Source organism: Malaclemys terrapin, chromosome 7, assembly GCF_027887155.1.
Source record: "Malaclemys terrapin pileata isolate rMalTer1 chromosome 7, rMalTer1.hap1, whole genome shotgun sequence".
Taxonomy (NCBI): domain Eukaryota; kingdom Metazoa; phylum Chordata; order Testudines; family Emydidae; genus Malaclemys; species Malaclemys terrapin.
In genome coordinates, this window is record NC_071511.1 from 69,954,480 (window position 1) to 69,981,139 (window position 26,660).

The window sequence follows — 26,660 nt, forward strand, 5'->3', positions numbered from 1 at the left end:
ACTGATTTTGCCCAAGACCCCCAAGTGGCCCCTTCAAGGATTGAACTCACAACCCTGGGTTTAGCAGGCCAATGTGCAAACAACTGAGCTATCCCTCCCCCACCTGAGTGGAAATCCCCTGATTCCCTTATAAAGAGTAGCAGGACACTGCGGAAAGAGGTTAGCTGGCATATGGAAGCTGCTGGGCATGAGAAGATTTCCGGGCATAACCTTGGAACTTGGGGAGTGAGAGGATAGGCAAGAAAAAATGCCTAGGAGTGACTTGTTCTGGGGCTAAATGAGGATTTGAGGAGGCCCGAGGGGTGGTGTTGGATGAAAAGTTCCAGTATGGAGTTTATTTAAGGAGTCCCTTGAAGGTAGAAAATGGGGTAAGCTATCTGTAGAGAACTCTCAGACTGCGTGTTGGGGGTTAGGAGTTAGTTTGCCCCAGGACAGCAGAGCTGTGAAATTGACAAGAATGACAGCCAACAGCCGATGTAAGGAATGCAGTATCTACAGAGACACTGCATTGCCCTAACTATTCCGACATATGATCTCTGCCTCTTGTTGAGGTGGTTTTATTATGTTGGCAGAGCTGGGCAGTTACATGGGTGGAAGGAGCTTTTCAGTGTGCATACCTCCACTATTTTAGTGATGAAAGCTGACTTTTGTCAACAAAACTATGTAGTGTATACATGGCCTTACATGCATTCTTTGCTTTATGCAGCTGAGTAGTCCCACTGCAGTAACTGTAGACCAATAGCCCTGTTTCAATATTGATTACATGCTGAAGTCAATGGGACTATTCATGGGTTAAATTAAGCAGGTGTGCAAGTCTGTAGGATTGGGGCCTTAGTTATTTTTGTCACTTTTTGATGAACAGGTTCAAAAATAATTGACATTTGTAAATTGTCATAAATGCAGTAAAGCAGCACAATTCTATAGTCTCTCCATCTGCCAAGTGGCATTGGGAGGAAGTGCTGGGAGTGGTGCTTTAACGTTTTATATGTAGTGGCCTTGATCCTTCAAGGAGCTCCATGTTGGAGGGCCCCTGTTGCTTGCAACTGTAGGGCTGTTATGTGGCCAGATCCCTGAGTTCCTACTGAAGTCAGTGTGAGTTGAGGGCCCTCAACACATCCTGGATCAAGTGCCTATATGTAGAAAAGATTAGAAACAATATATAAATGCTCTTCTAGAAATCCAAATAACACTTATCTGATCATAAAAGATAAATCAGAATGCTATTGATTTAATGTTTAACAAAAGAACATACTTGTGCTTGCATGAAGTTGGGCCTTTACTGGTTTATACATTAGCTGTTATCGCTATTGTTTATGTAGCACCCTGAGCGTATGGCATACAGAACAGGTGCATTATGCCAAAGAATAATAAATCACTGCCTTGAATTAATATCTTTACAGTCCAGGGGACAGAGCAGATACAAAAGAGTATAAAACAAACAAAGTGCTACATAGTCCTTAAAACAATGCAGCCTTTTCCAGATGTTTTGGGTCTACTGTTATAATTACCAGGAAGGTTGGCATGCTTCCTGCAAGCATTAGGAAAAGTATATTGTGATTGGGTGGATGGATCTGTGCTCAGGTGCACTGAGGCTGGATGGACTGATTCAAGTTTGAGGGGTAGCCGTGTTAGTCTGTGTCCACAAAAGCAATGATGAGTCCGATGGCACCTTAAACACTAACAGATTTATTTGGGCATAAGCTTTCGTGGGTAAAAAATCCACTTCTGCTTATGCCCAAATAAATCCGTTAGTCTTTACGGTGCCACCGGTCTCCTCATTATTTTTGATTCAAGTTCAGCTTCTTGTTTCTTATCCAGTAGGTCAGAGAACAGGGACTAACTAAGTATATAGTCTAAAGCCTTGTGACATAACTACGTTGGTGGGTAAAGACCCTGGACAGACAAGGCATACATGAATGGCTTTGAATAAAATAGATGGCATACTTAATTATGGTTATTTAGCACTTTATTGATTATGCCAATAACAAAGTGGGGTCTCCGTTCTAGCAAATTATCAGAGGGGTATCCGTGTTAGTCTGGATCTGTAAAAAGCAAGAGAGAGTCCTGTGGCACCTTTAAGACTAACAGATGTATTGGAGCATAAGATTTCGTGGGCGAATACCCACTTCGTCAGACGTCTGACAAAGTGGGTATTCGCCCACAAAAGCTTATGCTCCAATACATCTGTTAGTCTTAAAGGTGCCCCAGGACTCTTCGTTCTAGCAGAGCATCTCTGCTGTCTTCTGGGTTTCACTTCAGGTTGAAATTTCAGCCTTCTATTATTGTATTCACCACTAAAGTTTCAAAATCAATAGGCAGCCCAAACACCAACATGCATTCTTATTTGAGATTCTGAGTTTTTTCCTTTATGATTTTGGACTTCTCTGGGGTTTGGCAATATGTCAGAACAATGTTTAAACTTCCACTCAACATAGGGTATCTCAAAGCCCAGGGGCTCGTCTCTGTGGCCATGCAGAACACCCAGTGAAGATCTGTGCAGGTCAGGAGAGCAATCTGTTGCAATATGAACTGTCATTCTCTTTCTTCAGTTTGTCCAACGGTGCAAGCAAGACCCCACACATTGCAATGAGATGGATTTCTCTATGGTGCAACATCCTCATGTTTCTGTGGCTGAAGGTTATCTTGCTGTGGGTGCTCTGCTGTTGTGATACCCCAAAGAAATAAAAGGGTTTTTGGGGGGGCGGAGGAAGAGACCTTGTGATTACCCCACAAGTGCCCTATAGGTGTGGCAGCAGGGTCTCTGCTGCTACGTGTGGAAGGGTTTGCCGTGGAACCCCTGATCCTTGTGTGCGTGCATTGGGGCTCTGTGTGTGCAATGGGCTCAGCCTACTGCCATATGCATGTGGGGGTGGGGGACCCCCTGAGTACCACCGGCATGTCTAGCTGAGGGGTGCGCTTGGGGTGGGACCACGAGTGACCCCCCCCCCCGTGTGTGGGGTGGCGGATAGTGCAGGGGGCTGGTCCGAAGGGTTGTTTGTGTTGAGGGGGCGGCGGGGTTGAAAGCCAAGTGAGGGGGTGGGGGCGGAGGGACCTTTTAAACTGCTCCCCAACGCTGGAGAGGGCCCCGAATAGCCCCCGGGCCATGGGGAGCCCCCGCCCCCGCCGTGGCCAGGCCCAGGGAGGGATGAAGCTCCGCCCGCCCGCCGGGCCAAGGGGAGGAGCGGGCCACTCGTCCCCGCCCCCAGCCCGTCTCCCGGGGCCGCGGCCTGCCGCTTTAAGGGGCTGCGGCTGAGCCGTGCCTCCGGCCGGTTCCTGGCTCGTGAGAAGTGGGGCCGCTGCGCCGAGCCGGGAGGCGGCGGGAGAGGCCGGTGAGTAGCGCGCAGTCCCCCGCCCCCCGCGCCGGGCCCGTCCCTCGCGGGCCGCAGCTTCGCGGCCCTGCTCCTGGGCGGCTGCTTCATCCGTCCTGCCCCCCAGGCGTAGCTGCCCCCTAGTGTAGCTACCTCCTCCCGTCCCGCATAGCCTCCCGGCGCAGCTACCCCCAGCCCCCTTGTGCAACTACCTCCTCCCCTTCCCCCATAGCCTCCCGGCGCAGCTACCCCCAGCCCCTTATAGCCCCCTTGTGCAGCTACCTTCTCCCCTTCACTCCACACCGCTACCTCCCAGCCCTCTGTATCCCCCTTGTGCAGCCACCTTCTCCTCCTCCCCTCATAACCCCCCAGTGCAGCTGCCCCCCATCCCCTTCCCACCACAGACCCCTGGCGCAGCACTCCCTAGCCCTCTGTATCCCCCTTGTGCAGCCATCTCCTCTTTGCCCCATAGTCCTCTGGGGTAGCTGCTCCCCCATCTCTTTCCCACCACAGTCTCCCTTATGCAGCTACCCCAGCTCCTCATGGCCCACCTTGTGCAGCTACCCCCTTCCTTTCCTCCATGCCCTCCTCCCCCGGTGCAGGTATCCCCTCCCCATGGCTCTCCCGGTGCAGTTAGCTCTCTTCCCATCCCCTCTGATTCTCCTAGCTTTTGTGTTTTATCCCCACTTCTTTTTCCAGATGCCTGCACTGTTATCTTCCTCCGTACTTTTCTCAATCCCCGAACCCAGGAATCCCCTCCCATTGCTATCCCTCCTTCCTGATTCTTCATTCTTCTCTTCTTCCATTTATTTACCCTCCCCTCCCATCTTTTATTTCCTTGCCAATTCTCAAAATTGTGGCACCTTTTATTTCTCTCTAACATCCTTTCCCCCCTCCCCTTTCCTTGATCCTTTTAAGACTTTTTATTTTCTGCCTTCCCAATTCCCTCTCCTAAATCAACTTGAGGATCTAATTCCTCTCCTTTCCCCAATACAGTTGGTACTCTTAGCATACACTCCCACCCTCATATATTTCTTAATATCTTTTTTTACCTCTTATCCCAGTTCCCCGTGAGCCCTTTATATTTCTGTTTTCTTCCACCATTGCAATCTGCCTGTCACTTTTATTCTCTGTTCCGTACTCCAGCCCCTAGTCCCTTTTGTGCATCTCTCTCTCCCTCCCGTCATCTTCATTCTCCTCTGCAACAGCTGGGGTTTCTGCAGTGTCTTTCTCTAGGTGAGCTGTGTTTCGTTTCTTTATGAAAACCTGGCATGATCTTAGCTCTTCTGGGTCAGCCTGATGTAGACTTGAATGAAAGATCTGAGGAGGGGAAGGGAGAAAGAGAAGACTGAGATAAATGCCTCACTACAGACGGGATAGAAAAGCTTTCATCATGAGAATGAGGTACCTTAGGATACTGTCTTAAAATTAGTCGCAAATGAAGGAATTAGCCTCCAAAAGAGCAAGACTTGGTACTGTAGCTCTGTCCCTGGTGTGTGTGTGTGCGTGCTCTGAATGTCTATGCTGTCTGATGACCATATTTGGATTCCACAGCATAAGCCTATGCTGGCAGTGTTTGTGTGATGGTTCATATACTGTTGTTTCAGCATTGAAATCAGCCTTGATTAGATAGAAGTCTCCCTTTAACTTCCAAGGTGCTTCTGTTTGCTAAATGTTTAGGAGTCGAATGGAAGGTGACAGAAATACCGTCATCAGTTTCTGTGATGCGAGGGATTTTACCTCTGATATGGAGGAGTGAATATTAAATAGAAGAGATTATCCTGGTAGTTTCTAATACCAAATTAGAGAAGACTGTATGCAACTAAGCAGCTTGTTATAGTGTGCGTTTCATCTCTCCCTCCCACAAGAGCAGCCTTGCTAAAACCAGAATTGTAATTGGCATGGCATTGAACCAATTCAGATCTCTCATTCAGTTTCCTTGTGACTTGAGCTCAACTATATTTAAGTTCACTATGTATCTGTTCCACTGTATGTCTTGTGACCCCATTTTGGACAGTTGTAGCCAAGTCAGGGGATCTGGCTTAAGCACAACTAAAATCGGTAGCTTGGGGGAGAGAATGCACCCATAACAAACACCAAGCTTTGGGTAATATATCTGTCCTGTTCCCATCACAGTTTAAATCATGTTGTAACTGGGTCAGATAACCAAGTGGTAGAAACAAGTCAGAGGATTCTTTCAATCTGTAATTTTAGACAAGGTCTTGAGAAGCCATCTTATCCTTCACATGTGGATGCCTTGCATGTGTAATTTTTATTTCTGGAAAAAAACGCACTTCTTTCTCGTCACAGACTTGTTCCCAGTTAACTGTTTAATGTTATATGTTAAAGAGTACGCTTTTGGTAGCTTGGTTCTGTATTACCGCTGAACACTTTGTAATCGGAGACTTGAGTCATGTGGGATTAGATATCGCTGCAGAAAGCTCTCAGCAATCTGTTTATCATGACTGCATAATCAATAAACTGTGGCAAAGTATTTATTTGCAATTACATTTCTCCATTTCAGTGCTGTTGGTGTGTGTTGCATTTTAATTCCATACCGTCTTCTAGGCACAAATCAGATTTACTTTTAGCTCATAGGAATTGCAAGAAAATACAAACTGTATCTGTTTTCCCCTCAAAAGAAGAGAATGGCATGGAAAGAAATGAGGGAATCTGCAGGAACCACTATTTTTTTGCCAGCTACGGTTTTGCTAAGTAAACTGATACTCATATGAATTGTGCCAAGTAAGCGTGTTTTTTTAGTAAGAACCCTACCTGCCAGTCTGTCACCAATTGACTTAAAAAGCCAATCCTGTTCCTAATATCTGTTCATCATGTGCTTTCAATTGATGTATGATGTGTCCAGATCAGTTTTGCAGCATGCAAAAAAAATAAGGGTTTTTGAGTGTAAAATTGGAAGATAAAGCTGTTGTTAAAAGCACTTTAGTGCAGTCAAGTTGATTGGCATCTTTATTTTCAAAGAATAATTTCTAGAAACTACCTTTCTAAAATTATGTTTACCCCAGTGTCAAATTAATGTATACCTTTTTTTTAGGCTATGGAAAAATCTGTTCATAGATTTACCCATCAGCAGTGTGAAATTAAGACCCTGGTTAAATTCCTTGTTGCTACCCTGTAGTCTGCAGTGGGCATAATAAAAAGGTGCAAAGGGAGCAGAACAGGACATTGTGGCCCCTTGATTCTTTAAAGAAAATGTTTTGCCCCATGTTTGGCTCTATGCTGAAAAGTTTGGGTACTCCTGCTTTCTATTGCATTTGTTTTAAAAATATATACTGAGAGACTTCAAATGTTATGTTGGGTATGGATAGACATGCAATCACAGGTGAACCAGATGGCTTAAAAGATGTCTTCACAACTGTGAATCTTCACCTCTCAATTGCCTTTTGTATCTGGCCTGAGTTGGTTGGATCTGAAAGACAGGGATGCTGGAACAATTTTTATAGTGGGGGTGCCGAGAGCCATTGAATCAAACTGTAAACCCTGTTGATAATGGAAACCACTTCAAGCCACAGGGTGTGCCCCTAGTTCCAGCACCTATGCTGAAAAGTGTTACATCATCAGCTAGTAATTCATTCTGAATTGCATCCATTAATGGATGCAATTCAGAACTTTGTCAAAACATGTTAATACAGCCGTTGCTTCTGCTGACGTTTATTACATGTCGTCTTGTTAATCTCAGCAAGGCTAAGAATGGAGTGAACTGTCTTCTTCACTGCCACCTTCCTTAGATCTTGTCAAGTAAAGATTGAGGCATATCAAAGAGCGCACAGAATGTTTGCACTGTTACTACCTTGCTTTATCTGTCAATAGAGCATTTCAGTTTTCTGTCTTTTCAATCAAGTGTCTTTTGCCAGCATTAGAGTATTTTTTTTTGTAATTAACCTTGATCCTTTTTGAATTGTGTTGGAATAAATTCAGTCCTACATGGTGATGAGACAAAAATAAATCTCATTTTTTCAGACTGAGTGGAAGCAATAGTTTTAAAAATTGCTGCTAGCACAGTGGTAAAATCATCTGACCATGTAAATCAGCAAACCAGTTAACTTAACAAAACAAAATAAAACAAACAAAAGCCCTGTGGAAGGTGGCTGAGCAAATTTATCAAATTTAAACTTGGGGTTCCCCAAAAATTTCTGAGTAGGGGACCACCTCTTGGTGGTGAAGAAATATTTTCTTGCCACCCACAATCAACTTCAACGCCAATCAAAATAAATTTGAATGCACTCTGTCCCTTTCTGCCTCCCAGTCACTTCCTGATTAAATTGATTACTCGCACCACACATAAGCAAGCTCAAGCCCACCATGAGATCGATTGCCTCTTCAGCAATCCCTCTCATTGTCCTCCTGTGTTTGCTTAGCCACCTACTTCAAGGTCTTCAGTGCTCCCTCTGTTTCCAGTGATCTTGGATCCCCTGACGGATTGCTCCAATGCAAAGGAGGCAGCTCCCTTTGGTAGCAGCTTCTTTCTGTTCATATTAAGATAGTACCCTGTTCTCAGGAGTAGTAGCTTCTGAGTTGCAGGTAGAAAAGATGGTTAAAATTTGCAGTGCCCCCACAAAATTTTGGCAACTAATATTAAATATTTGTATAAATTTAACTTTTATTTCTAAAAATTCCTGACATATTTCAAAATGTAGCCAGATTATTATTCCATTGATATCCTAGGAAACAATTTATTCCTCTGCGGCACCTGGCATTGGCCACTGTTGGAAGACCGGATACTGTGCTATATGGACGTTTGGTCTGACCCAATATGCACTGAAACCCATTTTAGGATTGGTGGTTTTGGATTCTGCCTTGTACCTAGCCTCTTAACGTCGTCTGCTCTTTAATTTCAATGAGATAATGCAAAACTATTCAACTGATGACTGAGTTTTTGTGCCAAGTGCAACAGATAGTTCCACTGTTTGTACTATTTGATTCTGTGTAGACATTAATCTGGGCATGCACACAGGATATGTCTGCGATCAGTGTTATCAGTTGATAACAATGTAACTAACTGGACAATCTGAGAGTCTTCCCTCCATAGCAAATGGCTATTCTTCTCTTTCTGATAAAGTGTCCACATATTATCTGCATATCTGCTCTGGAAGTACATTTTGATTCTTTTGGGACAAATTTGTATAATGGAGTGCTGCAGGTTTCACAGGTTAAAAAAAAAATTGTACAGTATTCTGGATTGCAGTGCTCAGGAAGGAAGTGAGACTTCCTCAAAACTATGTGCTTCACCCGTCAGAATGAGATGTATTAGTTCATTTTGCAAAGTACTCTGAAAGTGCAAGGTGCTCAGATAGAGCAAAGTATCGGGACTTCAAAAATCTGCTGTCCTTGTGTTGACTAATAAATCTTCCTAGGGAAACTTAAGGCATCGAGAGCTCAAGCTATTTTTAAAAGAGAACCTTCAGATGCACTGTTGCCTTCAGACAAATGGTTCTGGAGTGTTTATGCTTAAAGCTTTTCGCTAGATTAATATGATGCTTGTCAGTTTCACTAATGCTAATCAGAATCCTGTGAACAGTAGTAAAAACTGGCTGGCATTAATTTTTGCTGCTTGTGCTCTTTGAAAGCAGAGGAAGGATCTGGATTTAGAGGTGAGAAGGGATTAAAAAGTATTAGAGAGCCCACCCCTCAAAGCAGCCAGGAGCCTCTGGAGTGGATAGGGAGGGTGGGAGAGCATTCCTGTTCACTTCCAGGAGCCTGAAGGAAAACATGACAGGGATTTAAACTGATGAGCACATACTAGTCAGAGGCTGATAGGAAAGATGATTCCCCAAGCATGGTCCAAAAGCAGCTCCCTTCTCACCATGGCTTTTTATCTGGACCTCTCTGTGGGAGCATCCTTCCTCTTCTCATTTTTGTGTGAGCTGTGAAATATTAGAATTAATCCAGTCATTACTCCACTTTTTCCAAGCCCTGCTAAGTGTTTTTACCACTTCGTTAGCTGATGCAAGTTCCTGTGCTTCGTTCATAGTCTAACCTGGCTTGACATGCCCATTGTGAGAAAAGGCAAAGAAGTAACGCATGAGAATTGTTTAATAAGAATTTTCCATGCCTTAGCACAGAAAGGAAAACAACAAAACCTTAAACAGTATTAAAATGGCATAATTTAGTGATTGCCACTCTTGCCTATTATGTAAAAAAGAAACCTAACAGTACCTGCAACATGTTTGTTCAGTGTATCAGGGAGTCATGCTCACCCAGCCTTTTCCTATTGCTAAGTGGGTGTGGGGGGGCTAGGTTAGATGGAATAAGGCTGAGGACTACCGACTTTGGTGATGATCAAATAATATGTAGATGACTGTGGCCTAACTTTAAGAGGTGTTGAGCATCTGCGGTTTCCATTGATTAGAGGTGTTTTAACATTTTAACTTCTTCATAGGGTGCAGAGGGGGAAACTGTTGTTCAGCGTTCAGCTGATCAGTGCAAAGACGCACATTCTTAGAGACTCAAATGTCTTGTTTCTATGTTTACAGCGTGTACCTTACAGTGGCACAGTTGTGCTGCTACAGCCATGACGCTGTAAGGTACGCAGTGTAGCCGTTCTTTGCTGGCAGGAGAGAGCTCTCCTGTTGGCAACATAAAACTACCCCCAACAAGGGACAGTAGGGACACTCTCCCTCTGACAAAGCATTGTCCACTCTATTGCTTTTTGTTGTTAAAACTTTGTCAGTCAGGGCTGTTTTTCCTGTTTTCCCCTAACCGGCAAATGCTTTAAAGACAAAAGTGCAGTGTAGACATAGGCTTAGCTTAAGTGTAATGTTGTTAGTCTTTAGCAGGGCCGCTTTATGCTCAGTTACAGTATCTGAGAATGGTATTGCAGTTCTTCAGTTGTAAAATGGAAGGGTTTTTTTTAGCTGTGATAAATGCTGCTCTTACCGTAGTTCTGAGATGCATTTTATGAGTGTTAAAATAATTTTTGGCACCCTGCTTTCAGGTATATTTGATACCAGAATTGACACGAGTAACTTATGCTAGCTAGGAGAAGGGTGAAATGAGCTTCCTGTAGCTACTGTTTGCTAGGTACTTCGAAGTTAATGGAGAAGATGGGAGGGAAAAGCTCTACATTCAAAGCTGTGGATTGAGGAATGAGTAATCAATTGAATGTTGTTCAAGAGAATAATCTGTGGGAGGCAGAATATGTGAACTGATCCTGGCTAATTGATTTATAATCTTGTGTAAAAAAATAGTCTTTGTTTCTTAGAATTTGCATATTAAATACCAGCTGCATTTTCAAACTGGCTGAGGCTCTTCATAGCCTTCAAGACAAATTATCACATGGACTAAATGTGTAGAAATGATTGGAAATGGAGAACATAGCTGTTTTAGTCTTCCTCACACTTACTGTGAAACAACTATTTGAATACATTAACTGATGAAAGATGAGACAAAATGTTTTATATTAAATCACAGCCCCAAAGAGGATATTGCTGTGACACTTTTTAATAGTTTAATTGTCAACAGCCCATTTCAAAATTGTATTTAGAATATTAAAATTATTTCATAATATGAATTGATTTATTTCATGGAAATGCTTAAACTGTTGCTTTTATGACTTAGTTACAGAGGTGGCTTGAATGCCTCAAATAATTAATACAATTTCAGGTTTCATCCCAGAAGGATTAAAAGAAAGTCTTAGGCAATATAACTTTATCTTTTCAGTTCTCTACTATGTAAAGCTATAATTTTGATTGTTGCAAATTCATAATATGTCTTGGGTTCTTGTCTGTCTGAAAACAGACTGGCCTATACAATAGGGATACTGCAGAGGGATGACTTCAAAGAACTAGGAGACAAACTTCTTAGCTCTAATGCTAGCTGTTTTGCTTTGTGAATATGAATCTCCATTTTCCCACCAGTAAAATGAGGAAAACGCTTACATATTTCAAAGTCTGCTATGGTAGTCAATTACTTTAGTGGGCCTCTTAATTGTTCAACAGAGTCTCAACTTTCATATATATGTATATTTTTTTTAAAAAAGAAGATATTGAAAATGACCGTGTAATCAGTAGTGATATTTGAGTTTGCAGAGAGTCTGTAACAAAAGCTCTGAGGTGTGAGCTGCTCCATTTACTTCAATGGGTGCTAACTCTAACAATGATGGTACTTTAAATGTCAACGTTGTTAACTATTTTACTGCTTTTAAAACACTTCAGGCCTTGTCTACATAGGAAAGTTTTGCTAGTTACACCAGTATAGCTATGCTGGTATAGTTAAACTGCTGCAGTTATACTGGTATAACTATTAATGGAAATTGTTATTCCAGAATAAGAGTGGCTTTTTTAGGCATAAGTTAAACCATTTCCAAAGCAACATAAGATAAACTGGAAAAAGACATTCTTATGCCAGAATAAGGCAAATAGGTCAATATAAGGCAGCTTATTTTATGCCAACTCTGTAAGTGTCTACACTAAAATGTAGCTTCCACTGATGTAACTTGCCCACTACACTGACTTAGGGCTTGTCTGCACTGGCAATTTACACCCCTGAGCGAGAAAGTTGCAGCGCTGTTAAAAAACACTCTCCTGAGTGCAGCAAGTTGCAGTGCGGTAAAGCACCAGTGTAAACAGTGCCCCAGTGCCGGGAGCTACGCCCCTCGTTAAAGTGTGTTTTTAGAGTGCTGCGTCATGACCACACAAGGCGTGTTAAAGCGCTGCCGCGGCAGCGCTTTAGCGTTACCAGTGTAGACTAGCTCCAAGTAACTCCACCTCCACAAGAGGCGTAGCGTTTAGGTCGATGTAGGGTCAGTATAGAAATTGCGTTGCTTACATCGACTGTTGCTGCCTTTCAGAAGCCATCCCACAGTGCCCGACACTGACAATTAAATTGGTACAAATGTTCTTGGTGAGAACGCACACCACCACCACAAGGAATGTAGTGTGGACATGCAAAAGCGATGTAATTACTTCAGTAGCTGTACTTCAGTATAACTTAGGTCAACTTCATTTTGTAGTGTAGACTCGCCCTTAGGGTATGTCTTCACTACCCGCTGGAACGGCGGGCAGCAATCGATCCAGCAGGGGTCGATTTATCACGTTTAGTCTAGACGCAATAAATCGACCCGAGAGTGCTCTCCTGTCGACTCCTGTACTCCAGCTCAGTGAGGGGGGGGAGGGATAGCTCAGTGGTTTGAGCATTGGCCTGCTAAACCCAGGGTTGTGAGTTCAATCCTTGAGGGGGCCATTTAGGGTTCTGGGGCAAAAATCTGTCTGGGGATTGGTCCTGCTTTGAGCAAGAGGTTGGATTAGCTGACCTCCTGAGGTCCCTTCCAACCCTGATATTCTATGAGAGGTGCAGGCAGAGTTGATGGGGGAATGGCAGCAGTCGACTCACCGCGGTGAAGACACCACGGTAAGTTGATCTAAGCATGTCGGCTTCAGCTACGTTATTCACATATCTGAAGTTGTGTAACTTAGATCGACACCCCCCCCTTCCCCCCCATAGACCAGGCCTAAGTATGTCTGTGTTGGGAGTTACACAAGAATAACAGTGGTTTAAATTCACATCTTAACTTCCTCAGGGCTTGTCTAATAAGAAAGTTATACATGTGTAAGTATTGTACTAAGAAGATCTACATATGCATTCTACTCTGAGTGACTGCTTATTTCAAGTAGGCCTTTCCCAACATGTGAAGGGAAGAGGGTGTGTGTGTGTGTGTGTGTGTGTGTGTAAAAGGGTTACAGGAGGGATTTCATGATTGGTTTAACTTTGTTGATGTGGGGCTTAGTTTGCTAAAATCTGGCAAATGCAGGATTGTTGTTTGTATAATGTTAGGAAGATGTGAGGTGCTTCCAATGTTGTTGCTACTACTACTACTACTACTATAGAAGTATAGTGAAAAGACCTTTTGTCAATTGAAAACTGTCGTTTAGTCCTTACAAAATCTTACTTTATCTGTCTTAAGAGTGCTAACTTCTTCAGATCTAAACATTCAACTACATATTAATAAAAATCTTTGTGTTTATCTTGTGCATTGAATTACTTTTTGTGGCAGGAAATGGGTGAGACGAGCCTGAATCTCCATTTTTTTTTTTTTTTTTTTTTTTTTGCACAGGCTGATTACATTTTACGTTCTATACTGCATTTTTAAGTTAGCTGCTGTTGTGATCATTTCTAGTAGTCCTTCAGTATTTGTTTTAGCTATAGTGGTATTCAGTCTTTCTTCTTCATATATAAAAGAGAACAGAATGATCACAAATTTCACCACTTCCTGAATCGAATGTGAAACTCATGGCTGCAAATTAGCTTTTCTACAGCAAGGAAATGGAAAAAGAAACAGTGGAAAGAAAGGAGAGAAAAATCTACTTTGTAATATGTGTATGGATATTTTAAGGGAGAAGAGAGGTGGATTTTGATCACCGTAAATGTTGGGGCACATAATTTGGGTTTTTTAGCTAGTCGGATAGTAAGGAGAATAATAGAAATGTGTTATAAGTAATGTGTTTGCATATGATCTTAGAATACTTAATGTCTCATGTATTGTTTTTTCTTCTTTACTACTTGGATCTTCAGAGTGTTGTAACATACCTGGGGCACGTGTTTTACTTTTTCCTGGTTATATTTAATATAATGCCTTCATGATGCAGGAAGAGAAAAGCAATTAATACAGCTCACCTTTTTAAAAAAACCATGAAAATTTAGTGCAAAAAAAATCTGTTAATGTAGCATTATGGTTGAAATGTTAAGCAGACAAGTCAGGAAACTTAGTTACGCTTCCCACAGCAGCTGTAAATCTGCCACGTTGTACATGTGTATTGGTGCATGTATCTTACAACATATACTCAGTGTTACATGCATGCTATGTGGATAAATTATAGTTTCTGGGAGAACTACAGTATAAGTTTGCCTGAGTTACAGTAGCTTAAATTATCAACCATGATACTGCATTGTCTTTTTGCTTTTTTTTTTTAATGTATTGAATATATAACAAGCTCAGTGTTGGGTGTAACCATATTGGTTTGAGATGATTATGGAGGGTGATTAATCAGCTGCTGAGCAACATTCCAGGAATATCTGGAAAACTTGCTCATCCCCTGCTGCCCATTGTGTTTACATTGTGATATGCAAGCTGTAAGAATAGATGTTCTGCACACATCTGCTCCAGGGAAATGCAGCAGTAAAGAGATTGTAATATAACTCTTCAGTTACATTTTTCCTTCTCTGACTGCTGGTTTGTGACAATATACCCTGTGTTAATTGTTCACTCTTGTTGCAAAAATCTTAGTTGCACATAATTAACTTGAAGCATTAAGCAGTCCCCTTTGCTTCAGTGTGACTGCTCACATGAATAAAGTGGGGGGTAGGAAGGAGTTCAGAAACTGCTGTTTAAAAAAAAAAAAAAAAAAAAAAAAAAAAAGTACTCAGTAGTCAGCTTTGCAGCAGTGACTCTCTCGCCCCCGCGCCCCTCCTCCCCCGCCCTCCCAGGAAACCTGGGTGGGGCAAGTCTCTTTGCTTCCAGCACCCACCCTCCCTCCCCTAGTGCAGGCAAATGGCAGGCTGGGTTAGGACTTGCTGTGAGCTTTACGCTAGTAGCCCCTTTTAAACGGGGGCTAGGAAGGAATTTTTCCTGCACCAACACAATTGGCTTTGTTGGAATGTGGTTTTTTCACCTTCCCCACAGCAGGTGTGAGAGAAGACCTTTTCGGGTGAGAAGAAAAGGTGGTAGGCCATAGGTTGGGTGGATGTTCAGTGCAGGTACTCCATAGGGAGGGCAGCCAGCAATCATATAAATGGCCTGGTAAAGGACTTAAAAATAGGTACTGGATAATGGAACAGAACGGGGGAGGGGGTTGGGGACTCCTGTGATTGGTATGGCTGGGAGCCAACCCCCTCGCTCCTTCTCTTCTCCCCCCCCCCCCCCCATTCTCATACCCCTACTTACAAGGGTGGTGGATGGTAAGGTCCAAGCCATGGGTTGGCTGGGGGACCTGGATAGAAACAAGGGGGGCTGGTGGAAGCCCCAGAGAATTGATTTGAATAAGCATGGATTTGCCTGCACTGTACACTTTATCTGCTGGGTAGTCCCAGACATCTATATAATAAAGTTGCGGCCTGATTAAAACCCATAACAAGTCTCCTGTCTTTCTTGCAGTGTACCCAGACAATGTCCTTAGTGTAATTTTATGCAGCACATTTTGGGCAAATAGCATAAGCTAATAAATAACATTCATGAAAGGAGACTAAATGTTGGAGTGTGCCAATATGTAGTGTGCAGGACCATTTGGGTTATAGGCATGATCAGTGGTTACATTTATCCCCCATTTCACTCATCTCCTTTAATGTTTTGAATGAAGTCAGGCAAATATTTTTCTAAGAATCTGCTCTTGACATTTACAAGAATGGAGTCCTTCAGAAAGCAGCATCTTATTGCTTGAATCTGAGAACTCAGGTTGGGGTAACAGATTTACTGTGTGTGTGTCCCTGCGAGTATGGAGTAAATGAGTACACCGCATTGTTGCAGGGTCACGTGTTGCATAGTTTATGCAGCCCTTCTTAGTGAGTGTCTTACTGTTGGGTTATTTGCAGGACCCTTGGCAAAAGTAGGTCAAATTGTTGGCTTGTCATCCTTAACTGTCTGTTTCAAAGACATCAATTCAGATGTGATATACTGACAAAATCCCTTTGATTCACTTCCCTTCTTTTCATAGGCTAGTAATCATGCATTTTTCCCATTTGTGGTTTATACTCTTAGTCTTGTATGGACTATGTTGGTAGGCAAAATAATTGCAACCAGATGGTGCTGCTCTTCCATCAACATCTTTACAATAGGAGGAAGAAAAGGCCCCTTTCTAAGTTTTGAGTTGGCTTTGTTTTACGCTGGGTTAAAATGTGACTACAGATGAACTAATAAGTGTAGGAAAATTTCATGGGTTTTTACTTTGATAAACATGTAATTTTTATGTAAAATGAAAACAGCAAGTAAAACTGCTATGCACTACTACAGAGAATGTTGTAAGTCGTCATAGAAAACTGATTAGCATCAACACAAGATGCTCAGAAAAGACTTACATTTTACCTGGCTATTTACAGTGGGGAAAATGACAGGCAGTTGTCTGTCTTCAGACAAATGACAGTAGAATCAACATTTTACATATTACTTTTTGACCTTCATGCTTTTTACACCCTTCTTTGAAATAAGGGTAATTATTGAAGGTGTGGGGGTGCGCGTGTTTTTGAGTTTTTCTTGGGGTCTGATCCAACCACCATTGAAGTCAATGAAATGGGTTCCCATTGGTTTCAGTGGGAGCTGAATTAGACGTATTCAAAAATGGTACTTGGGCACTCAAGTCCCACTTCTAGGCTGCACTGTGATTCACTAAGCTCACTCTGTACCTATATTTTCAGAGTAAAAGTTTCCTCAGCGCCTAAGTTTTTGCCTTTGATCACACACTCTGTTGCCTCACTCTGGAGGCCTATCTTCCAACAAAGGCTAAGAGCAATTCACGAGCCAGGAAAGAGATGTTCAGTCATGTATGTCTCATGTGGGGTCTGATTCAGTGGGCAGCCTCTGAGTGCACTTACAGGGTTGGGTCTTATTCCAAATGTGGCTGCTGGGATATGGTGGTGGTGGAGGTATCCACCTTAAGTTTTAGCCCAGAGATTAGAGCACTCATCTGGGATTGGGGAGACCCAGGCTCAGTTGCCCCTGCAGGCAGAAGGGGAGAAATGATCTCAGTGGAGTCTCCCACCACTCAGGTGAGCTCTGTAACCACTGAGCTATGGGATATTCTGATGTGGGGTTCCTTCAGTCTCTCCTGTTGAAACTGTTCCATTGTGGATAAAGAATGAATTATTGGAGCAGGGTACTGGACCCTGGGTCTTCCACCTCCCAGGTGGGTGCCCTTAGCACCAGCTACAGAGTAATTCTGTCTCTTTTTTGGCCCATTGGCTCTTTCCTTATTTATCCTCAGTGGAACAGTTTCAACAGGAGAAGATTGAGTCCCATAGGTCAGTGGTTAGAGCACTTTCCTGAGTAGTGGGAGACCTCTGTTCAGATCCTTTCTCCTCTCTGCTGGGGTGGGGGGGAGAGAGAATTCAACCTAGATCTCCCACATCCAAGGTGAGTGCTCCAACGCTGGGATAAAAGTTATGAGGTTTGTACCACCACCCTACTCTCTGGCTTCCTGTGTGGAGTTAGGTGCCTGTTTAAGTCATTCTCCTAAGAAACAGTGTAGGCACCCAAGCTGCCTAACTCCAAGAATGCTGGCTTTTTGTGAATTGCCTTCTGAGCCACTTGTCTCTCCCCATTCATTATATAGGGAATCTAGGCACCTAACTCAGGTTTTATGAATCAGTGTTGTTCCTGTTTTCCAGGCACCCAAAAAGTTAGGTGGTGTTATGCTGAGCATCACAATGTCTGAGCCCCTTTGTGATTCTAGGTCTTTGTTACCAGTGTGATTTAACGGCAGCGTCCTATTATCTCCACCATAAATCTGAGCAACATCCCTCTTGCCCTCTGAGGGATAATCTACACTAGAAGCACTACAATGGTGCAGCTGCTCTGATGCAGCTGTGCCACTGTAGCACGTCTGGTGAACATGCTCTAGGCCAAGGGAGAGCGCTCTCCCATTGGCATAATAAAACCAACTTCACAGGAGGCGGTAGCTGTGTGGACGGGAGAAGCTCTTCCATCGACATAGCACTGTTCGCAGTGGCACTTAGGTCAGTGTAACTTGTGTCTCTTAGGGGATGGTTTATTCACACCTCTGAGAGACATAAGTTATGTTGACATAACCTGTAGTGTACATAAGCCCTGAGTCAGTTTTACTCTTTCTGCTCAGAATATGTTACATGCAGGAATTAGAGATACAGGCATCAACCGTTACTGTTGCTTAAGTTCTCAAGGGTGGTTGGAAGGGTACTCTTTAGGTTAAAACACCATTCCTTTCCTTTGACTGTCAGTTGGTGGTGGACTGCCTGAGAATTTGACTTTAACGTCTTCATTGCAGGTGACTCTTTCCTCACTTGCGGCTGTTAAGTATGTGCTTATCTTTCCTAAGAGGCTCAGTTGCAGAATACCACCGATTTCCAAATATAGCCGTTATGTAACATTGCTTTCGCTGTTTTCTCTGCTGTTTGAATGGTATTGTATGTAGAGTTGCTCTGTAATTTATGAATACTGTATGTTGACCTGGATACTGGGATGTTTACACTATGAACATATTGGTTTAGTCTGTAAGAAAACAAGCAGGAAGGACACAATGTCTTAAGATAAGCCACTTCATGGTAAACATTAAAGGTTTGTTATGGGACAATTGGAGAGCCCATGGCGCTGAGGCTGATGGCTTGGCCTGTTATGGAGCCTTGCAAACGCTTTTTTGCCACACAGGTCCAATGGTGGGAATTGGAAGATCAAAAGGATTGTAGCAGTTAAAAAGACTGTGTCTGTTTTAGAGCGGGATTTGGTTGTTGGAGAGCTGGTCATACTGAGACAGGCACTCGGGTATCTGAAGGTGTACCTGCCATCATAGGATGATTGAGCTTTAGGAAGGGTGTGTGTGTACTTTTGCTTTAAACTCCCTTTTCTCTCATGTTATGCTTTGTTCCTACTGTTAAACAGTGCTTTGGTTTTAAAAAGGTTGTCTGTGACCAGTAATGACCAGACCCCTGAGGAAAAGAACAGCAGGTGGTGAACTCCATAGGACCTGCTGGTGAGCGTAGTTGACATAGAGTACTGTAGCCCAAGGTCTGGTCTAAGACAGGGAGAATTGCTGCTTTCTACCTTAGGGTATGTCTACACTACGAAATTAGTTCGAATTTATAGAAGCCGGTTGTATACAGCCGATTGTGTGTCCCCCCACATAAAATGCTCTAAGTGCTCTAGTCGGCGGACCGCGTCCACAGTACCGAGGCTAGCGTCGACTTCCGGAGCATTGCACTATGGGTAGCTATCCCACAGCTATCCCACAGTTCCCGTAGTCTCCGCCCCCCATTGGAATTCTGGGTTGAGAGCCCAATGCCCGGATGATGCGAAACAGTGTCGCGGGAGGTTCTGGGTACATGTCGTCAGGCCCCTCCCCCTCCGTCACAGCAACGGCAGACAATAGATTCGCGCCTTTTTACCTGGGTTACCTGTGCAGACAACATACCACGGCAAGCATGGAGCCCGCTCAGCTCAGCTGAGCTCACAGTCACCATATGTCCTCTGGGTGCCGGCAGACATGGGACTGCATTGCTACACAGCAGCAGCTGCTAACTGCCTTTTGGCGGTAGACGGTGTAGCATGACTAATAGCCGTGGGGCTGGCAGCCGTAGGGCTGCATTGCACCAGCCCCTTGCCCTTTGGTAGAATATGGTATATTACGACTGGTAACCGTCGTCGTCGTACTGCAGTGGCTGTCAATCATGGGCACCTGGGCAGACATGCTACTGTCTCGATGATGATGGCTATCAGTCGTAGTATACTATTTTCTGCCAATTGCCCAGTATTGTCTGCTAAGCACCCAGAAGAGGCCGAGGGCGGTCTGAGTGCTGGCAGACGTGGGGCTGGCAGACGTGGGGCTGCATTGCTACACAGCAGCAGCCCCTTGCCTTTTGGTAGAAGACGGTATATTACGATTGGTATCCGTCGTCGTCGTACTGCAGAGGCTATCAGTCATGCTGCACCGTCGGCTGCCAGCTTAAGATGTAAAAAATAGATTTGTTCTGTATTCATTTGCTTCCCCTTCCTCCGTGAAATCAACGGCCTGCTAAGCCCAGGGTTTTCAGTTTAATCTTTGGGGGGACCATTCTGTGTGACAGTTGTTTGTGTTTCTCCCTGATGCACAGCCACCTTTCTTGATTTTAATTCCCTGTACCTGTACGCCAAGTCGTCACTCGGCCCTCCTGCCCTCCCTCCTTCTCCTGGTCCGTCAGATACTAGTTGCGCGCCTTTTTTCTGACCAGGCGCCATAGCTAGCACTGGGATCATGGAGCCCGCTCAGATCACCGCGGCAATTATGAGCACTATGAACACCACGCGCATTGTCCTGGAGTATATGCAGGGCCAGGACATGCCAAGGCGAAACCCGGACCAGCCGAGGAGGCGGTTGCAGCGCGGTGAAGAGACTGATGAGGAAATTGACATGGACATAGACCTCTCACAGGGCACAGGCCCCAGCAATGTGGAAATCATGGTGGAACGCCGATTCTGGGCCCGGGAAACAAGCACAGACTGGTGGGACCGCATCGTGCTGCAGGTGTGGGACGATTCCCAGTGGCTGCGAAACTTTCGCATGCGTAAGGGCACTTTCATGGAACTTTGTGACTTGCTTTCCCCTGCCCTGAAACGCCAGGATACCAAGATGAGAGCAGCCCTCACAGTTCAGAAGCGAGTGGCGATAGCCCTGTGGAAGCTTGCAACGCCAGACAGCTACCGGTCAGTCGGGAATCAATTTGGAGTGGGCAAATCTACGGTGGGGGCTGCTGTGATCCAATTTGCCAGGGCAATGAAAGACCTGGTGATATCAAGGCTAGTGACTCTGGGCAATGTGCAGGCAATAGTGGATGGTTTTGCTGAAATGGGATTCCCAAACTGTGGCGGGGCCATAGACGGAACCCATATCCCTATCTTGGCACCGGAGCACCAAGCCTCCGACTACATAAACCGCAAGGGGTACTTTTCAATGCTGCTGCAAGCCCTGGTGGATCACAAGGGACGTTTCACCAACATCAACGTGGGATGGCCGGGAAAGGTACATGATGCTTGCGTCTTCAGGAACTCTGGTCTGTTTCGAAAGCTGGAGGAAGGGACTTTCTTCCCAGACCAGAAAGTAACCGTTGGGGATGTTGAAATGCCTATCGTGATCCTTGGGGACCCAGCCTACCCTTAATGCCATGGCTCATGAAGCCGTACACAGGCAGCCTGGACAGTAGTCAGGACCTGTTCAACTACAGGCTGAGCAAGTGCCGAATGGTGGTGGAATGTGCATTTGGTGGTGGAATGTGTTTAAAAGCGCGCTGGCGCAGCTTACTGCCTCGCTCAGACCTCAGCGAAAAGAATATCCCCATTGTTATTGCTGCTTGCTGTGCGCTCCACAATATCTGTGAGAGTAAGGGGGAGACATTTATGGCGGGGTGGGAGGTTGAGGCAACTCGCCTGGCCGCTGATTATGCGCAGCCAGACACCAGGGCGGTTAGAGGAGCACAGCAGGGCGCGGTGCGCATCAGAGAAGCTTTGAAAACGAGTTTTGTGACTGGCCAGGCTACTGTGTGAAACTTCTGTTTGTTTCTTCTTGATGAACCCTGCAATCCCCCCCCCCCCCCCCGACCTGGTTCACTCTACTTCCCTGTAAACCAACTACCCCAGCCCACCCTCCCCTCCCCTCCCCAATTCGAGCACCTCTTGCAGAGGCAATAAAGTCATTGTTTTTTCACATTCATGCGTTCTTTATTAATTCCTCACAGAAGTAGGGGGATAATTGCCAAGGTAGCATGGGATGGGTGGGGGAGGAGGGATGGAAAAGGACACACTGCATTTTAAAACTTTAACTCTTATTGAAGGTCAGCCTTCTGATGCTTGGGCGATCATCTGGGGTGGAGTGACTGGGTGGCCGGAGGCCCCCCCCACCGTGTTCTTGGGCGTCTGGGTGAGGAGGCTATGGAACTTGGGGAGGAGGGCTGTTGGTTAAACAGGGGCTGTAGTGGCGGTCTCTGCTCTTGCTGCCTTTCCTGCAGCTCAACCATACGCTCGAGCATATCAGTTTGATGCTCCAGCAGACGGAGCATTGACTCGTGCCGTCTGTCTGCAAGCTGACGCCACCTATCATCTTCAGCCCGCCACTTGCTCTTTTCATCCCGCCATTCAGCCCGCCACCTCTCCTCTCGTTCATATTGTGCTTTTCTCATGTCCGACATTGACTGCCTCCACGCATTCTGCTGTGCTCTATCAGCGTGGGAGGACATCTGCAGCTCCGTGAACATATCGTCCCGCGTCCTCCGTTTTCTCTTTCTAATGTTCACTAGCCTCTGCGAAGGAGAAACATTTGCAGCTGGTGGAGGAGAAGGGAGAGGTGGTTAAAAAAGACACATTTTAGAGAACAGTGGGTACACTCTTTCATTACAAGGTTGCATTTTTCCTCTGCCTGCCGGTTTGGTATGAGAGATCACTCACACAGTGCCCCAGGCAACATATTTCGGCTTGCAGGCAGCCATGGTAGGCCACAGTCTTTTGGCTTTTTTAACCTTCTTAACATGCGGGAAAGGTTTCAAACAGCAGCGCATTTCCCATATCAAGGATGAATTGGGTTGGCCATTTAAAATGGGTTTTCAATGTAAAAGGAGGGGCTGCGGTTTCCCGGTTAACATGCGGCACAAACCCAAGTAAACCCCCTCCCCCCACACACACACACACCCAATTCTCTGGGATGATCACTTCACCCCTCCCCCCACCGCGTGGTTAACAGCGGGGAACATTTCTGTTCAGAAGAGCAGGAACGGGCACCTCTGAATGTCCCCTTAATAAAATCACCCCATTTCAACCAGGTGACCGTGAATGATATCACTCTCCTGAGGATAACAGAGAGATAAGGAATGGGTATTGTCTGCATGCCAGCAAACACCGGGACCATACGCTGCCATGCTTTGTTATGCAATGATTCCAGACTACGTGCTACTGGCCTGGAGTACATGAAGGAGAGCTTTCTGGAGATGTCCCTGGAGGATTTCCGCTCCATCCCCATACACGTTAACAGACTTGTCCAGTAGATGTACTGGCCGCGATTGCCAGGGCAAATTAATCATTAAACACGCTTGCTTTTAAACCATGTGTAATGTTTACAAATATTTACAAAGGTACACTCACCAGAGGTCTCCTGTGTGCCCTGAGGGTCTTGGGTGAGTTCGGGGGTTACTGGTTCCAGGTCCAGGGTCACAAACATATCCTGGCTGTTGGGGAAACCGGTTTCTCCGCTTTCTTGCTGCTGTGAGCTACCTACAGTACCTCCATCCTCATCTTCCTCTTTCCCCGAACAGTCTTCCCTGTGTGTTTCTCCAGTGAAGGAGTCATAGCACACGGTTGGGGTAGTGGTGGCTGCACCCCCTAGAATGGCATGCAGCTCCGCGTAGAAGCGGCAAGTTTGCGGCTCTGCCCCGGACTTTCTGTTTGCTTCTCTGGCTTTGTGGTAGGCTTGCCGTAGCTCCTTAATTTTCATGCGGCACTGCTGTGTGTCCCTGTTATGGCCTCGGTCCTTCATGGCCTTGGAGACCTTTTCTAATACTTTGCCATTTCTTTTACTGCTACGGAGTTCAGCTAGCACTGATTCATCTCCCCATATGGCGAGCAGATCCCGTACCGCCCGTTCGGTCCATGCTGGAGCTCTTTTGCGATCCTGGGACTCCATCATGGTTACCTGTGCTGATGAGCTCTGCGTGGTCACCTGTGCTCTCCACGCTGAGCAAACAGGAAATGAAATTCAAACGTTCGCGGGTCTTTTCCTGTCTACCTGGTCAGTGCATCTGAGTTGAGAGTGCTGTCCAGAGCGGTCACAATGAAGCACTGTGGGATAGCTCCTGGAGGCCAATAACGTCGAATTCCGTCCACACTACCCCAATTCCGACCCGCAAAGGCCGATTTTATCGCTAATCCCCTCGTCGAAGGTGGTGTAAAGAAACCGGTTTAAAGGACCCTTTAAGTCGAAAGAAAGGGCTTTGTCGTGTGGACATGTCCAGGCTTAATTCGATTTAACGCTGCTAAAGTCGACCTAAACCCGTAGTGTAGACCAGGCCTTAGGAGATGTAAAGCCATATGGCCTGATGCCTAAGGGAGTGCATTCACAGTCCAGAAAAGGGAAAGAGGTGCAGCTTAACCTGTAACCATGACATGGACCATCAACAGCAACAAGGAACAAATGGAAAGAGTAGCATTGGAGGAAATCTGTACCAGGTTTCCTAGGGGATGAGAGAGGTAACAAAAAAACTGTTGGCACTTGTCCTATGGCAGAAAATAAGAAAATCAGCATAAATCCCTGATTTCAGGAGCATTATGTAGCAGCACCTATGAGAGTGTCTAAAGATGAAACCTGAGACTTCTGTAAAATGTCAGTTTTTCTTTTGGCAAAAATACAGCTTTTTGCTGTGCACATGGCAGAATTTTACAATGTGAATCACTTTTGGAATTGTTACTATTTGCAATGAGACATGTACGGAGGGAATTTTTTGTGTGAGATTGTTGTGGTTTTGTTTTGTGTTTGGAGTCTGGTCTTTTTTGAGAAGTGAAGTAAATCCACATAATGTTGTGCAGTTTAAAGAAAGTGTAGCATTCTTACCACTGTCTTTTATGATTGAATTATTTATCAATCAGTCTTTATTTTGCCAAGCAACTGCATTTTTCTACCCAATTTAATATCAGACATTGATAAGTACACTTTTTCAGTAGTTATCTGTTACAGATATGCTCTGGCACTTAATATTGCATTTTAGACTCTTCATAAGCTATAAAATTGGTCTTGTATGCATCTTGTCCTGTGGCTCTTAAAATGTTTTCAATTAAAAACTATAACTTAATGTCACTGTATTCTGTAGTCATAGTGTGAAAGCATCTTAACCTCCTCATGTCAACATTCCCCCTGCTGACCAGCAGTGTGTCAGCCTCTGCACTCCTGTTGGCCTAATGACTAGGATAGAAATGAGCAATGTCTTTTTAAGGTCAACTTAGTATTTATGAAAGATGCCAGATTGACTACCCTGGAGACAGAAGTTCTTTATAAACTAGGCTATTAGATCATCATGAGTAAAGCTCATTGTTGGTCATGCTGCTGTGGATGGTTATGGAATCCATGACTGTTACTTTATTAAAGGGTGGAGGGGAATAAATAGCATGCCCAAGAGATATTAGACAAATGTGGCATGCTATGGATAATGAATGAGGCTGAAAATGATCTTTTAAGGAGCACAGTCGGTTTTGAGTCAGATGTGTCATAGCGTGGAGCTGATTACCCCTGCGTCTTGAGCCTCTCTGGAAGTCGCAATTGCCAAGATCTCTGCTTCTTTCTATCAGACTTCCTGTTTCTGTCTCTTCCATATCTGCAGCCCCACAGGAAAGGAGTCGCTATAGTAACTGTCTTGTTATATTTCTGTGACTCTTCTGATTTACCAAAATTGTGACTCTAACTTTGTTTGTTCTTCCTGTGATTTTTTTCAAGGTTTTTCCCCCAAAGAACTCACCTGGTCACCTGACTTGTGAATTTATGGGCCAATGTGTTTGTGAAAAATGAGACTGATTGCAAATAAAATGAATCCTTGTAGCTGTGATCGGGCTTCAGATGAAGGATACATGGGTTTAGAAGTATCAAGTGTTAGTGATCAGTAGTGTAGTGCTAAAATGAAATTGTGGTACCTCAGGCCTAAACTCTTAGGGTCTTGAGATATTGCTTGTGTGACCTCCATTTACTACTTCCTTTTCTATTCTTTGTGCATTTCTACTGATTTTTAACATCTCTACAAAAGAAGAAAAGGAGAATTGCTCCAGCACAAAAACTCAGGCTTCAAAGTGAAATTGACCAGACCTGTGCGAAACTGAAAATTGGACTAGCAAACATTGATTCAAGGTCTTCTGTGTGAGTTTGTAATCCTATCCAATCCTGTCACTGTTAGTGCTGCCTTTCTGTGAATATCAGTTAAGGCTAAAGGTGCATTCCAAGAATAGACTGCCAGTTTTTTTAACCCTTGTAATGGTCCTACAGTCACTACAAATTGTGATTTTCAGTTATAAGTTTTTCCTTCTGTACATTAATAACTTCAGTTTTTACTAAGAATATTTCTCTTCCCCAGCAGGGAGAATTAAAATTCACTGTCATCTGTTTATAACATCTCAAGCTGTACTCATTACTTTCTTGTTGTGATAGTCTGTGGGTGGGCCACTGAACTCTGCTGGCCAAGTAGAAGCTTTGACCCAAATTAAGGGCTATATAGAAACCCCACTGAAGTTAACAAGAGCCTTTCCATTAACTTAAAAAGGCTTTGGATCAATTCAAATGATACAGGGATTTAAGAGTTAAGGTAGTGCTGCAACACAATGTTGAAATACAGCCTTTCTGGAAACTGTCAAATAGCTATTGGGTGTTGAGTGTGGACAAGCCCTTTATGGAGAAATTAGCTGTAGATAAGGTAGCTTCTCCTCCCTCCTCCCCCTTTTTGGTGCGTTAAGATTATCTGTAGCTGAAGAAACCAGCTCACTTTAGAAAACCACTGCAATGAGTCACAAAACATCTGGAAGTTAAGACTCTGAAATTTATAGCTTCTCTAATGATCAGCAAGCATTCCTAGTAGAATTAGTATGAAGTTGGGGGGAAATAGGGTAAGGTAACATGTTCAAAAGACATTACTAAGATTTGTACCCTTTCTCCATGAATTGCCAAG

At 44.4% G+C, this 26,660-nt stretch overlaps 1 protein-coding gene across 4 annotated transcripts in view; it reads left to right on the forward strand.

Moving 5' to 3' along the window:
- The first annotated feature begins 3,195 nt into the window (after positions 1-3,195).
- The window catches only part of CSGALNACT2 (chondroitin sulfate N-acetylgalactosaminyltransferase 2), a 56,868-nt gene continuing 33,403 nt past the window's right edge, over positions 3,196-26,660 (forward strand). For 3 of the 4 annotated variants that reach the window (XM_054035346.1, XM_054035348.1, XM_054035349.1), the window contains exon 1: positions 3,196-3,329. The gene's annotated coding sequence lies outside the window, so the exon portion shown is untranslated. Of the gene's footprint in view, positions 3,330-4,133; positions 4,545-26,660 lie in introns of those variants that run through there. The other variant, XM_054035347.1, reaches the window with a different exon arrangement.